The sequence below is a fragment of the Copidosoma floridanum genome, unplaced genomic scaffold (assembly GCF_036245765.1).
Source record: "Copidosoma floridanum isolate Cflo_tuat_1 unplaced genomic scaffold, Cflo_Japanese_pri ptg000049l, whole genome shotgun sequence".
NCBI classification, from domain to species: Eukaryota; Metazoa; Arthropoda; class Insecta; order Hymenoptera; family Encyrtidae; genus Copidosoma; species Copidosoma floridanum.
In genome coordinates this window covers 326,610-340,337 of record NW_028321926.1, presented here as the reverse complement: position 1 = coordinate 340,337, position 13,728 = coordinate 326,610, and positions in this window count along the sequence as shown.

The window sequence follows — 13,728 nt, the reverse complement described above, 5'->3', positions numbered from 1 at the left end:
TTTATATAGTTCTAGGACCAACGATAACTGACAACTAACACTAATGAGGTAAAGACTTACTTTCGACCAATTTCTGATGCACATGGTTAGTTTCGTCTGTAGGTGCATGAGATGTAATATACTTTAATAAAACAGCCACACAAAAAAAAATTTTCTGACCTGAAGGTCGCACTATGTGTACTATATATTTTTGGGGTCGCTGAATCCGAATCTAGGGTCAGTTTCATTACAGCACATCTGGGTTTGGCCATAATCTCAAAATTCACCCTCAAATTTGCTACATTTGGTTAAACTGCTAACCGTATGGCTTTCAAACCTTATAATCCTCTATTACAGTAGCTCGATAAGCTCTTGCTTAAATAAATACATAACCTATAGTCCCATAACTACATAACCTTATAACCCCTTACCAACATAACCCTTAAATCCAATAACGGAGTTTCTGACGTGGGAGCCTGAAAATGTGTATTATGTGTTTTTGGGGTCGCTGAATCCAAATTTGGGGTCATTTCCATTCCACCACGTCTGGGTTCAGCCATAACCTCAAAATATATCATTACATATGCTGTATTTGTTTAAACTGCTAACCGTATGGCTCTAAAACCTCATAATCCCATACTACAGTAACTCGATGACCCTTTAATTAAATAATTACATAACCCGATTACTCTATTACAACATAAAATTGATCCCGATAAAAAAAATTCCTGATGTGGTGGTCCAAATTTGTTTACTTCATGATTTAGGAACGCTAAATCTGATTATAGGGTAAGTTTTATGCTACCACATTAGTCCGGCCATAACCTTAAAAAAAATAAACACATCTGGTCATAAATGAGACTTTGACGCAATAAATAGATATGATGATAAATAAGTAAAGATCTGAATTAATAAATAAATCCGGTAATGAATAAATAAATCCGGTAATGAATAAATTTATTTCTGAATAAATAGATAAATCTGGTCTGAAATGAGTCTTGTAATAATCAAATTTAATTTAACCATAAGTAAATGAATAAAAATCTGGATACATAAATAAATGTGTTGTTTGTTATTAATGTGAGGTATGGGTAGCATGTCAAATATGAGATCAATAACACAACATCAAAAATTTAATAAATGAGGTGTAGCATAATCTTTTTGTGTAGATATGCTGTAACCATACAAAGAAATATTATAAATTCATATATCATGTAAGAACAACTGGTTATTAAACTCTCCCATTTTTTAATACAAGCCTTTAACTGCGGTATAAATTTTTCACTCGTCTCTTTTTTTAAAGGTTAATGACGAGTTACACTTTCTTAAGCTAGATATTGAGATCAGAAATTCTGATAAAAATTACAGGTTTTGCATTACCTGCATTAAACATGTCAAGAATCACAAATTTAAACAACGATTTTACAAACGAAAGCCTACATTTTATGCTCTTTAACAAATTATACTATATTTCTGTGCTCGATTGTTATAACACCACGTTAATCTGCCTGATGAGTAAATATTCCAGAACCTTAAGTAGAACTATTTATCGCTTAAACATTATATTTCAAAATAAAACTGAAGAAGCGTACTTTGCAAAAATAAGGTTAACGATTGAATTGAAAAAAAATCTCAAAAATATAGTTAAGATCCACTTTATATACACATAATTAATGTAAAAAGGCAAAACTAGCTATCGTGCTATTATAGATTTATGTATAAAGTAAATAGGTCCAGTTTTAACAGATAACGTTGTTCAGCTTATTGTACAATATTCCATAATTTGTAACTACTAAACAATATTATGTATTATTTTAATACAGATTTTAATTAATCTTCCACTTATCGAGGTCTTTTGTGTTTGTCGGCTATTATATTTTTCTGTACTTTACTGGGTTTTAATTTTAAGTGCTATAAATCAAATATGAATGAGACAAAAATTACACTCTACGAGCAATTTAAGAGTTATTAAGTCTTTAACAATTTTATCATTCTGCACTATTTTTGATTATCTGTATTTTTTTTTAATATTAAATTAATAAATTTTTATTATGTTTGACAACATAAACAACAGATAATACTCGAGCCGTATTAAAAATAACAAATTCTGGTGTAGTAAAATTGAATATTAACTATCGATGATTGATCGTTTGTGGAAAGTATTGATATCGTGAGTAATTTGCATTCTTTCTGTCATGCACGAAGTTTTGAAATTAATAAGAACATAATTTTTCAGTAATTTTATTTTTTTTATAATTACGTATTGCTTTATTTCTTGGTATCGTTTTTTATAATTGGTTTCTAAAAAACATGAACTTATACATTTAATTATTGAAAAATTCAGGCACTGCACGTTACTTAGCTTAATGCAGAATTTCTTTAGAGACTTAATTTGAGACCTCAAAAGGAATTGATTACCATGTAATCAATATATTTCGAAATTAAACAAAGCAATAGTCTTTGCAGAATAAAATTATTGCAGTGAATTGAAAAGGTTCTTTTTTAAATGGTATTGCAGGTGCACATTAATTATTTAAAAATGCGAAATGGGCTATCGTATCATAATAGATTTGTTAATAATGTAAGAAAGTCCAGTTTTGACCTACTGCAAAAATCGAATGCACATGTTCGGTTTTATCTGTAGGTGCATGAGATCTAATCTAGTTCCATGTTGTTTTACGTTTTAGTACTAAAAATAAAGAAAATATATGACATAAAAACTGATGTGCAAGAATAATAACGTGAATTTTAAGAGAAAAAATTTTAACCTTGCCGATTTTTTTATCAGTGTACTACACAAGTTTTTAAATTTCAACTGTCACTGACGACACGAACTGTAAGTATATTCCAAATAATAACAAATTACTTTAAAAAAAAGTAACAAATTTATTATTTAAATTAAAAGCATTATCGGATATTTCTAAGTTTCTAGATTAAAATTGATTCTTGAAGTGGTAAACTAATTTTTTAAATTTGTTATTTTGCGCTTAAATGTTATAAGACCATACATCATAAAAAAATGTGTAATAATATACGACCGATAAAGTAGTTGGTTTCTAATTTAAAATAAAATAAATTTAATAATTTTTTTTTTAATTAAGACTTATACATATAATACAAGATATGGTTAGCATATTGAAATTAAAATCAATAACACAACTTTGAAAGTTTGATCAATAAGATGTAATATCTTTTAGTATAAATTTTCTGTAACCACACAGAGAATGGCTGATGTCGAGTTGCGGCTCGAGTTAAAGTAAGCGTTTAATAAGTGTTGAGTTGCGGCTGAACAATAAGCTTCGATTTCTAATTTATGTTGAATTGCGGCTGGCCTTTCCTTATCTACTGTCGAATTGTGGTTACTGTTATTATTTACATATTTATCTATTTTACATTGACGTCAATTTTAAATAGTGATGTATGTACAAACTACCTAAAGAATACCACATCCGCAGATTTTGAGCCAGAAATTCACAGTGCTATTAATAACAGTCTGCCAAATACAAACATTTGAGCCTGTAGGTTTTATTTGGGCCAAAGCTGGTGGCGAAGAATCCAAGAGCTTGGTCTAAGCAAATTGTATAAAAACCGAGATTCAGAACAAGGAAATTTTTTGAAGTGCTTTTTCGGGCTGCTTTTTTTAGACCCAGTCTTGAGTGTATTGCCAGACAATCCTAAGGCTTATGAATTTTGTGACTATGTTCTATTGAACTACATTGTAGCAGAAGCGCCACGCCGTATTCTCCAAAGATGTGGGCAAAATTTTCGACCAGCATTTGTTGCACAACAAACAACTTTAAAGCGTTTCAATCGAAAATTAATCAAGAGCTTTCTTTACCACACCCAAACTTATTTACGTTTGTATCGTTACTTTAGAATGTTCAATCAGAAGTGTATGTAAAAATGCGAAGTAGTAGGGTAAAATCAAAGACGACGCAAGAAAAAGAAAATTTCTGAAGACTTCAAATGTTACGATATCGACAAGGAGTAAGCACTCAATTTAATTTTATAAAAACTTTATCCAAAAAAATTTTACCTGTGTGATTGTGTATATGTTGAAAAGACCGAGATGACCATGACACACTTATTTGTTCATTGCACAAAAATGATGTTATTTGAATACACCAGTTTTAGAACTGCAAGTCCCAAGCCTGAGTAAAAAGTGACGTTAAAATGTCGTTATTTATCAATTAGTAATGAAAAAGTTACTCAGCCGCAATTCGACAGTATATAACAAAAGGCCCAGCCGCAATTCGACATACATAAGAAAATGAAGTTTTTCATTCAGTCGCAACTTGACAACTTTTCTCTTTTCAGCCGCAATTCGAAAACTTTTCTCTTGTCAGCCGCAATTCGACATTTGCGCAGATAATTATTATAAATTTATACATAAAATAAAATCGACTGGTTATGACGCATCGATGAATCCGGTCTAAATGTAGAATTTTTTTTGTGATAAAGTATAATTAAAAACTTTTGATTTATTTTAGAACCCAATTTACTTGAAGAAGAAGGTTTAAACTACAGTTTTAATTTGCAACAAATCTCTTCTTATAAAGCTTAATAAGAAGTTCCACTAGCTTAAGCCAAATATTGCGGTGACCGGACCTAACAAAGGTTTACAAGTTTTTAGTAACCGGCATCAAACATGTCAAGAATCACAAAATTAAACAACGGTTTTATAAGCAAGCGTATACATTTTATGCTTGCTAGCAAATTATACGATTTTTCCGTATTAGGATGTTATAATACAAAATAAGTCTGCCTGATCAGTGAATATTTTGGACCTTAAGTGAAACTATTTCTCATTTATACGATATATTTAAAAATGAAATTAAAAAAATTTATTTTGCAAAAATAAGACTATCTATTGTAATAATATACAAATCTCAAAATATTAGTTAAGGTTTACTTTATATACACATTATTAATGTAGAAAGGCGAAACTAACTATCAAGCTATTATAGGATTATGTATGAAGTAAATAGGTCCTGTTTTAACACATAACTTTGTTTAGCTGATTTTAAAATATTTTATTAAATAAAACTATTCAACAATTTCAAATATAATTCTAATACAGATTTCTGTTTATCGCCCAAATTTAAATGTCTTTCGTGTAAATAGGCTATATTATTTTTTTATACTTTACTAATGAGTTTTAATTATGAGTGCTACGAATTTGTCATTAATGTGTTAAAAATTAGGCTCTACATGCAATTCAAGATTCATTGAGGCTTCAACAATTATAGCATCTAATTATTATTATTATTTCATTTTCAAGTATAAATTAATAAATTTAAATTACGTTTGACAATACGAACGTAATATAATATGCGAGGTGTAATGAAAATAATATTTTCTACGATGGTAAATTTGAATAATTACTATCCAGAAGCGGTCGTCCGTAGATACTATTGATATCGTTAGTAATTTGCATTTTTTCAGTCAAGCTTTAAAATTAAGAATTAATGAAAATGTAATTTTTTAGAAAGAAGAATAGATAATATATTTTTATCATAAGGTATTGCTACATATTTCAACTTCTTGTATAATTGTTCTCTAACAAACATGAACGTAGAAATTTAATTATTAAAATATTAAGGTAATGCACATTACTTAAATAAATGCGAATTTTCTTTAGAGACCTCATTTGAGCCCTAAAAATGAATTAATGACAAAGTTAAAATATATTTTAAGATAAAACAAAAAGAAAAACTCTTTTAAAAATAAAATAATTGCAGTGAATTAAAAAAATTTATTTTAAAAAAGGAGTGCTGGTACACATTAATCAATTAAAATTGCAAAACTGGCTAACGTGATATAATAAATTTAAGTATAATGTAGAAAAGTCCAGTTTTGACTAACTGTGAAATTAAGCTGATTGTTAAATATACCTGAGACAAAAACTACACAAAGAAATATTTTAAGTGCATACATAATGTACAAACGTTTGGTTCTGACGCATCGCTAAATTCGGTTAAAAAATATAAAAAATTTTTTTAGTGTCTATCTAAAATCTATTACTTTAATCTTGAACGATACCTATTTTAAGTAAAAGCCTTTAACTGCAGCTTAAATTTGCAATACATCTCTTTTTATGAAGCATAATGAGAAGTTCCACTTTCTTCAGCCAGACAGTAAGATGAACGATTCTAACAAAGGCTTACAAGTTTTGCATTACCAATTCTCAAGTTAAGAATATATTTAAAAAAAAAAAACCAAAGTCTTTGCAAAAAGAAACTGTTACAGTAAATTAAAAAAAAACTCTTGAAAAAGCATTGCAATTACACATTAATTAATCAAAAATGCAAAACTAGCTATCGTTATACGATAAATTTACGTATAATGTAAGGAAGTCCAGTTTCGACCTACTGCAAAATTAAGCTGATTTAATGGATATTCCTAGAACCAATTATAATTCATAACATTTATAAATAAAAGTCATGAAGATAACAACAAATTAATTGTTTCAAATATAAGCATTTTAAGATATTTTTTAACGTGTAATAAAATACGACCGATAAAATAGTTGGTTACTTATTCAAAATAAAATAAGTTTAAACCTTTTTTTTTTCAATAAATATTTTTGCAATTAATACGGGGTACGGTTAGCATGTCAAAATTACAATTAGTAACACAATATAAGAAGTTTAATCAATATGAAGTAACATCTTTTAGTATAGATTTTTCGTAAATACACAAAAAAATGTGATAATTTTATACTCAATCTCAAAATGACTGGTTATAACGCATCGCTAAATCCTGTCAAAACAAAATTTTTTTTTTAGTCACAGTGTACACTTAAAAACTTCAAATTCATTTTAAAACACTGCCTACTTTAGGTAGACGCTTTCAACTGCAGATTCAATTTGCAACACTTCTCTCTTATTCGAGCTTAATAAGGAGTTCCGTTTCCTCAAGTCAGACATTGAAATAAACGATTCTGTTACGTACGATAGCATATAGCTATGCGTGCGTGCGCCTCTGCTGGCTTGGGCCTGAAAGGTAGGGGAATAGAGAAAAGAGGTGATAAGAAAGGTAGAGAGAAGGGACAGGGAGATCAGCTAGAGACGCGAGAGGGTAAGGACGAATTCCGCGAAATGATAATACATGCACAACTTCCCTCAATGATAAGTAATTCTAATAAAGCATAAGTAACAACTAGTCACGCTTTTATTCATTCCCGCACCGAGAATTCTACGTAACAGCTGGTGTCAGAAGTGGGATACAGATAAAATTTTTTTACGGTCTGTCGCGTGTGCGAAAATTACTTGTTCTCTTGGAACAAAAAAAAAATTTTTTTTAATTAATTTTTTTTTGTCTTAATTAACGTAATAAATAATGTCAAGAAAAATAATATATCTCTCGCCGCAAAGGAAAAAAGTGTCAAAAGTGCCAGACGCCAAATTCAGTGTGTAAAGTGCCGCAATATAAGGAAATTAAAAAAGTAAAGGAGAACAAGAAGATATAATTGTAAAAATCTTCGATACTGCAAGGATACCAGACAAGGAAAAACTGCATATCAAGCTAGTGGACCAACATACCAGGACACTAGAGGCAGCTACCATTCACTCAACCCGGAAAAATACAGACAAAGAGAAGAAAGCACGGTACACCAAGCCCGGACTACAGCCACAGAACACAAAATACATGGCACAGGAGAAGGGGACAACGAGCGAAGGCAAAAGCTGAGCAACTCCAGGAAGGATCAAAGAAGGAACCTATAAGTATGCACGGGATCATCGTCATGCTGACCATCGTCACGGCGATCTGGTAAGTAAACTTTCATTACTTGTATATACAATACTCATAACCCTCGAGAGAAATACGCACCTAAAAGAAAAAAACTTAAATATCGATATTATTTCTAAATCGCAATATCCTCAGACCTTAGCGGCAACCCATAATTGCATGCACAAGCATATAACCGATACAAACGACAAACACCCCATACAAAATTTTTTAAATGAGTTAATAAATACAAGGAGCCAATCGAAAACAAAAACGAACAGAAAAGATTATCGACTAACACTCGATAGAGCGCACGTATCCATCAGGTTAACACAAAGTACACAGAAACGACGGCGTTTTACGATTAGAAAAATTTAAATACGAACTAGAAAAGCTCAAGATAAACTACAGAAAAAAAAAAAAGACTTAAGAGCAACAATATGAGTGACGTAGAAACAAATGATACACTGGGAAGGGGAGTACAAGATGCCGTGAGGTGCACAGATATACACGAAACAGGACCAATTGACACAGATGACGAAGTAATACAGATTAATTTAGAAGATGATCCGGAAACATGGACAGAGTGGCATAAGGCCAGCAAAAAACAGAGGCTTTTTATGATGAAAATGTTAAGGAAACTAACGCCAAGCATCAAACGCGGACAGTTATCTCATTGACAACTCTTAAGCGATAATGAAGCTAATGCGATACCCCACACAGAAACACATAGACCCCCCGTATTTAAAAAATTAACTTCATTTACCGAACGTGAAAACGTGACAACTGACATGAATTGACAAGTCACTAATCCACATAGCAATAAAACACAAGCCAAACACGACACTAATTTACACGATATAATAAGAGAAGCAGCGGCAAGAGCGGTGCAACAATATACAAATCGAATACCTACACCTACGCAACCAAATCATCACAACAGACGTACGGAGATGTTACACGGCGTCAAACACAATAGAAAACTCCAGTAGCTCAAGGTAAGCCAGAAATCGGGAACTACGGCATCACCCACAATACAAACCACGACAATAATTATTATAGACAGAACACAGCGGCACCACTTTATCCTGCAGGAGAGGACGAGTTAGGTGGGTCAAATAGAAATTACTTAAACGCCCAAGACCAATTTATAGTACCCCCATATTACACAAAGAATCCTAATTACGAACGCCCAATTCAGAACACACTGTCATCACTAAGTCACCTAGCAGCAAACATACCGATATTTGACGGCGATTCCGTTAAACTACCCCTTTTCAAACAAATGGTAAGATTGGTATCGTAAACGGTAAGCCTCGTATATAAAAAATTTTTTATAGGCTCACTAGCGAATAAGCTAAAAGAAGCAGCCGCCGAATTTATACCGCACCTGGCACAGTTTTCATCTGTAGATGAATTCTTGGTAGAATTGGAAAATAGGTACAGCAGCATCGGAAGCGTCGACACGTTACTAGCAAAATTAAAAGTAGTGAAACAATATAGAGGGGAATTAGTAGAGGAATACAGCAGGCGCGTTAAAATATTATACGATAAAACAAAAACTCTATACGATTTGGACACGACACTATCACCCGAGCAACGACACGCATTAAAGGAGAGCGCTGAAAAAGAAGCTATTAAGCAATATACGTACGGTATACAAACACCTTACTACTACAGGGTAACATGCCTTAACTTGAAAACGTTAGGCGAAGCTATAGTAGCCGTGCTAAAAATGGAAAGCGACTTAAGCCTACAAGAAATAATGCCAGCACGAATCGAAGCCCAAATATACCAAGCGAGAGCAGGAACAAGAAATACGGACGATCGTGCGAGCAGCCACGAGCAGGCAGAAATACGCGACACAACAGATAAAAATAACATAACAAGGGACTATCAATATTGCTCATATGGCAATGAATACGGGGAGCATGCTACAAAAGTATGTATAAAATTAGTAGCAGACGCAGCAAATAAGAGAATTCAAAACCCAGACATAAAAACAAATGATCCACCAGTGCAGGTATCACAAGATAAACAAAACGTAAGGGATGAAAATTGCGCTTACTGCAAACGCAGGGGGCACTATACAAGCGAATGCCGTACACTAGTAAGAGACGCAGAGAATGGGAGAGTAAATCGGAGCAACGGACGTGAACAATTTAACAATAATAACAGGGAAAATACGGAAGGAAATTTTAACTACCGGAATAATTATAATTACCCCCCTAATACGTATAGCTAAAACTATAACAACGATTAGAGAAGGAACCCCTATACGAATACAGGCTACAACAGATATAATAACTACAACAGAAACGCTGATTACTCAAGAAATAAGAATAACAATTACAACAACCAGTACGGTAACAACAATAATTATATAGGAAATTATAATTATAACAGAAATTATAATAGGGATGAAAATTATTACGACAGAGGACCTCCGAATAGAACAAATGATTCACCTGATGAAAAAATATCCACGCGTAGCACGGAACATTTAAACTCGCAGGACGCTCGTCGTGCTCCCCAAGCGCCGAGCGGGACCCAAGAATAGAAAAAGAGATAGATCATAAAAACGAAACGGAATCAGCTGAAGGAGAGGAGCAAGCAGAGTCAAATAAAATACACATTGGAGGTAAAGATAGCGAGACATCACACAAAGAAAAGTAAATAAGAAATGAAACAATTAAAGTATCGCTAGAAACAGACTCCAAACAGGCTCCTAAAACGGCTGAGAATTCTCACAAAGAAAAAAGAATTGAAACAGAATTTATAACTAGTTGCCCATTAGCTGGTCAAAAAAAATCCATTAAAGCATTAACCTACCTCTCCGCAAGGTAAATATATCGAGTACTGGAAGCACACCACCATCAGTAATATTAAATAGCAATCAGCTGCAATCTTATAGCGCAAAATTTTACGAGGATACTGGTGCCAAAGTATCAATTATAAAAGAATGCTGTCTTACTACAGACACGCATACAGAGAGCAGAAAAAAAGTGCTAATAACTGGCGTCACACACGGAGCACGCTGCACGTCAGGGACGACTAAAATACCTCTTAACGGTATAATAATAAATCTGCACGTAGTCCCCGATACCTTTCTAATAGAAATGAAAGGCATTATTGGCTGGGACGCTTTTAAGTTGTATAATGGCCTCATAAGCGCCAGAGAAAATTATTTAGAATTAAAAGGCATCAGAATCCCGTTACTAAAACCAAAATATTTTAAAATCCCCGCAAAATCAAGGAAAATAATATTTGCGCGTATAAAAGATGAGAGCAGCCACGTACAAGTCGGCTAGGTCCCTCTACAAAATATAAAGGAGGGAATCTTATTCGCAAATTTTACAGGAGAAAATAAAAACTTAAAGATACACGTGGAAATTATAAACATATCAGACGAAAAAATTGACGTGCCAGTACCAGAAGTAAATGTTTTCGAATGTGAAACCAGACAAAGGGCGGAACCATTCAGCATTGCCGGGGACGACGCTGAAGGGTTAAACGAAGCCATGATTGGGCTTTTTAACGCTAAGAATTTAGACGGAAAGGTGAAAAATAATGAAATTATAAAAGTAAGAAATGCCCTAAGCGGTAAAAATAATAAAGATATAAAGAACAATAGCGAAAATATCAAAGATATTAAGAAATCGGATATAGCGGCTCGAGTAAGCAAAATAATGAAAATCGTCGATACATCTGGCTGTAACATGAAAGGATTAAGCCACATCCGGAGACTCATAGAGTACAATCCATTTGTATTTGGCCTCGACGGCGAGCCACTAAAAGCTACAAATTTACTTAAGCATCGAATAACAACGGCAACAGAGAAGCCAATAGTCGCCAAAAGGGTACGCTATCCAATAAAACTAAAAGAACAGATGCAAGTAGAAATAGATAAACTACTGCAGCAACAAATAATTGAGCCATCGACATCCCCATATAACTCAAATATGTGGATTGTCCCGAAAAACGTGGGACCAAACGAAGAAAAAAGCTGGAGGGTCGTAACAGATTTCCGGCTATTAAACGAAATAACAGTCGGTACGTGCTATCCACTGCCATTCCAAAATAAAATTTTGGAAAATTTAGCGGCTGCAAAATATATAACCGTGGTAGAACTAAAGAGCGGGTTTTTCCAAGTAGAGATTCAAGAGGAGGACCCTTATAAAACTGCTTTCTCAGGACCAAACGGACATTACCAATATAAACGAATGCCGATGGGATGCATAGACTCGCCGAGTACATTCATGCAAGTGATAACACTGGCTATAGCAGGCTAACAAGGACGGGAGAGAGAGGTATATATGGATGACATCATGGTATTCGCAGAAAACTTGGAACAACACGAGATAAGATTCAAAAGGCTCTAAAACGGCTAGTCGATGCAAACCTCACAATAAAGTCAAGAAAATGACAATTCCTTAGAAAAGAAGCAAAAGTGCTTGGTCTTATTGTAGGCAACGGCCAGATCAAAACAAATCTGGAAACAATTAAAGCAGTGAATAGTTTTTCTAAACCAACAAATGCAAGAAAAATGAAACAATTTCTCAGGTTGGTGGAGTACTATCGACGCATCATCAAGGATTACGCAAAAATAGCCCAACCTCTCTCAAAGCTTACAAGAAAAACAGCCGAATTTAAATGGGAAGAGGGACAAGAACATGCATTTACAAAACTTAAAAACGCTCGGTGCAGTGAGCCAGTCCTGAGAGCTCCAAACATAAACGATTCCTTTATCGTATCAACCGACGCATCCGACTACGCCATCGGAGCAATTTTAAGCCAGGGAGAGATAGGCAAAGATCACCCTTGCGAATATGCATCCAGATGCTTGAAGGGCAGTGAATTACGATATCCGACATACGACAAGAAATTATTGGCGATAGTGTACGCCAAGAAGCAATTCAGGCCATATTTGTTCGGTCGTAAATTTACAGTTATAACTGACCATGAATCACTCAAACATTTCCACTTATCAAAGAAACCGGACTTAAGATTCACAAGATTAAAGGCAGAACTCCATGGATATGAGTTCGATATTGTTTATAGACCTGGACAGAGAAATAAAGCACCGGATGCTCTTTCTCGTAATCCAGTACTCAAAGAAGGGGAAGAAAACCCAGAACTACCACGCCGGGAGCTGCATGAGCTTGCGGAAAAACAGAAAAGGGACTATTACGAAGACATAAATGCACTACCAGCACGAATATATAATACGAAAGAACAGGAAAGTAAAAATCGAAACGTCTGACTCAGACGAGTCAGACGAGAAGGCAGTTAAAAAAAAGCCCAGAAAACTTAGAGAAAGCGAACAGGTATCAAGTACCCACAACTACAGTAGTACAGACACAGGATCAGAACGGGAAAGGATGGAAAAACTAAAAGATAAGGCAGATAAAAACACCCTTACAGCGGTAAACGATGAAGAAAAAATTCTGTCGCAAGGACCAGTGGACGATAAACTGCCGTACATGTGCAAAGAAAAAAATATTAAAAAAGGGGTAAAACCAACGAGCACACCATTTATCAACAAGGGTGTAAAAAGAAAACACAACACAGAACCCGTAAACGACAGTTAGATACTCTACATAGAAAAATCGCAGATTTTTCTATCACCGCCGAGCAACCGCACAACTCAAAGGAAATCATTATCGCGCATTGTGATACACTAGCAACAACGCAGAGGGATACCGAGCAAGAGAAACATTGGAGTTACCAACTAGTGCGGAATAGCGAGGCAGCAGAAAGAGCGGAGAAAGAGAGAGAGCGGAAAGCTAAGAAAGCAATAGGGGAAACAGCAGCAACAAAAACACCTGACAGAAAGAAAGAAAGCGGAGGGAAATCGGAAAATAAAGAAGGGGTACATGACCTGAGAGAGAGTAGAGACAAAATTAGGCAGCAAGTAGATAAGCGGGAGACGGAAATGACCGAACAAAGCCGAACGGCACCGAACGAGCACGAGAGCCAACAACCACCAGATACACAGGTACCCAACGGCGGAAACGA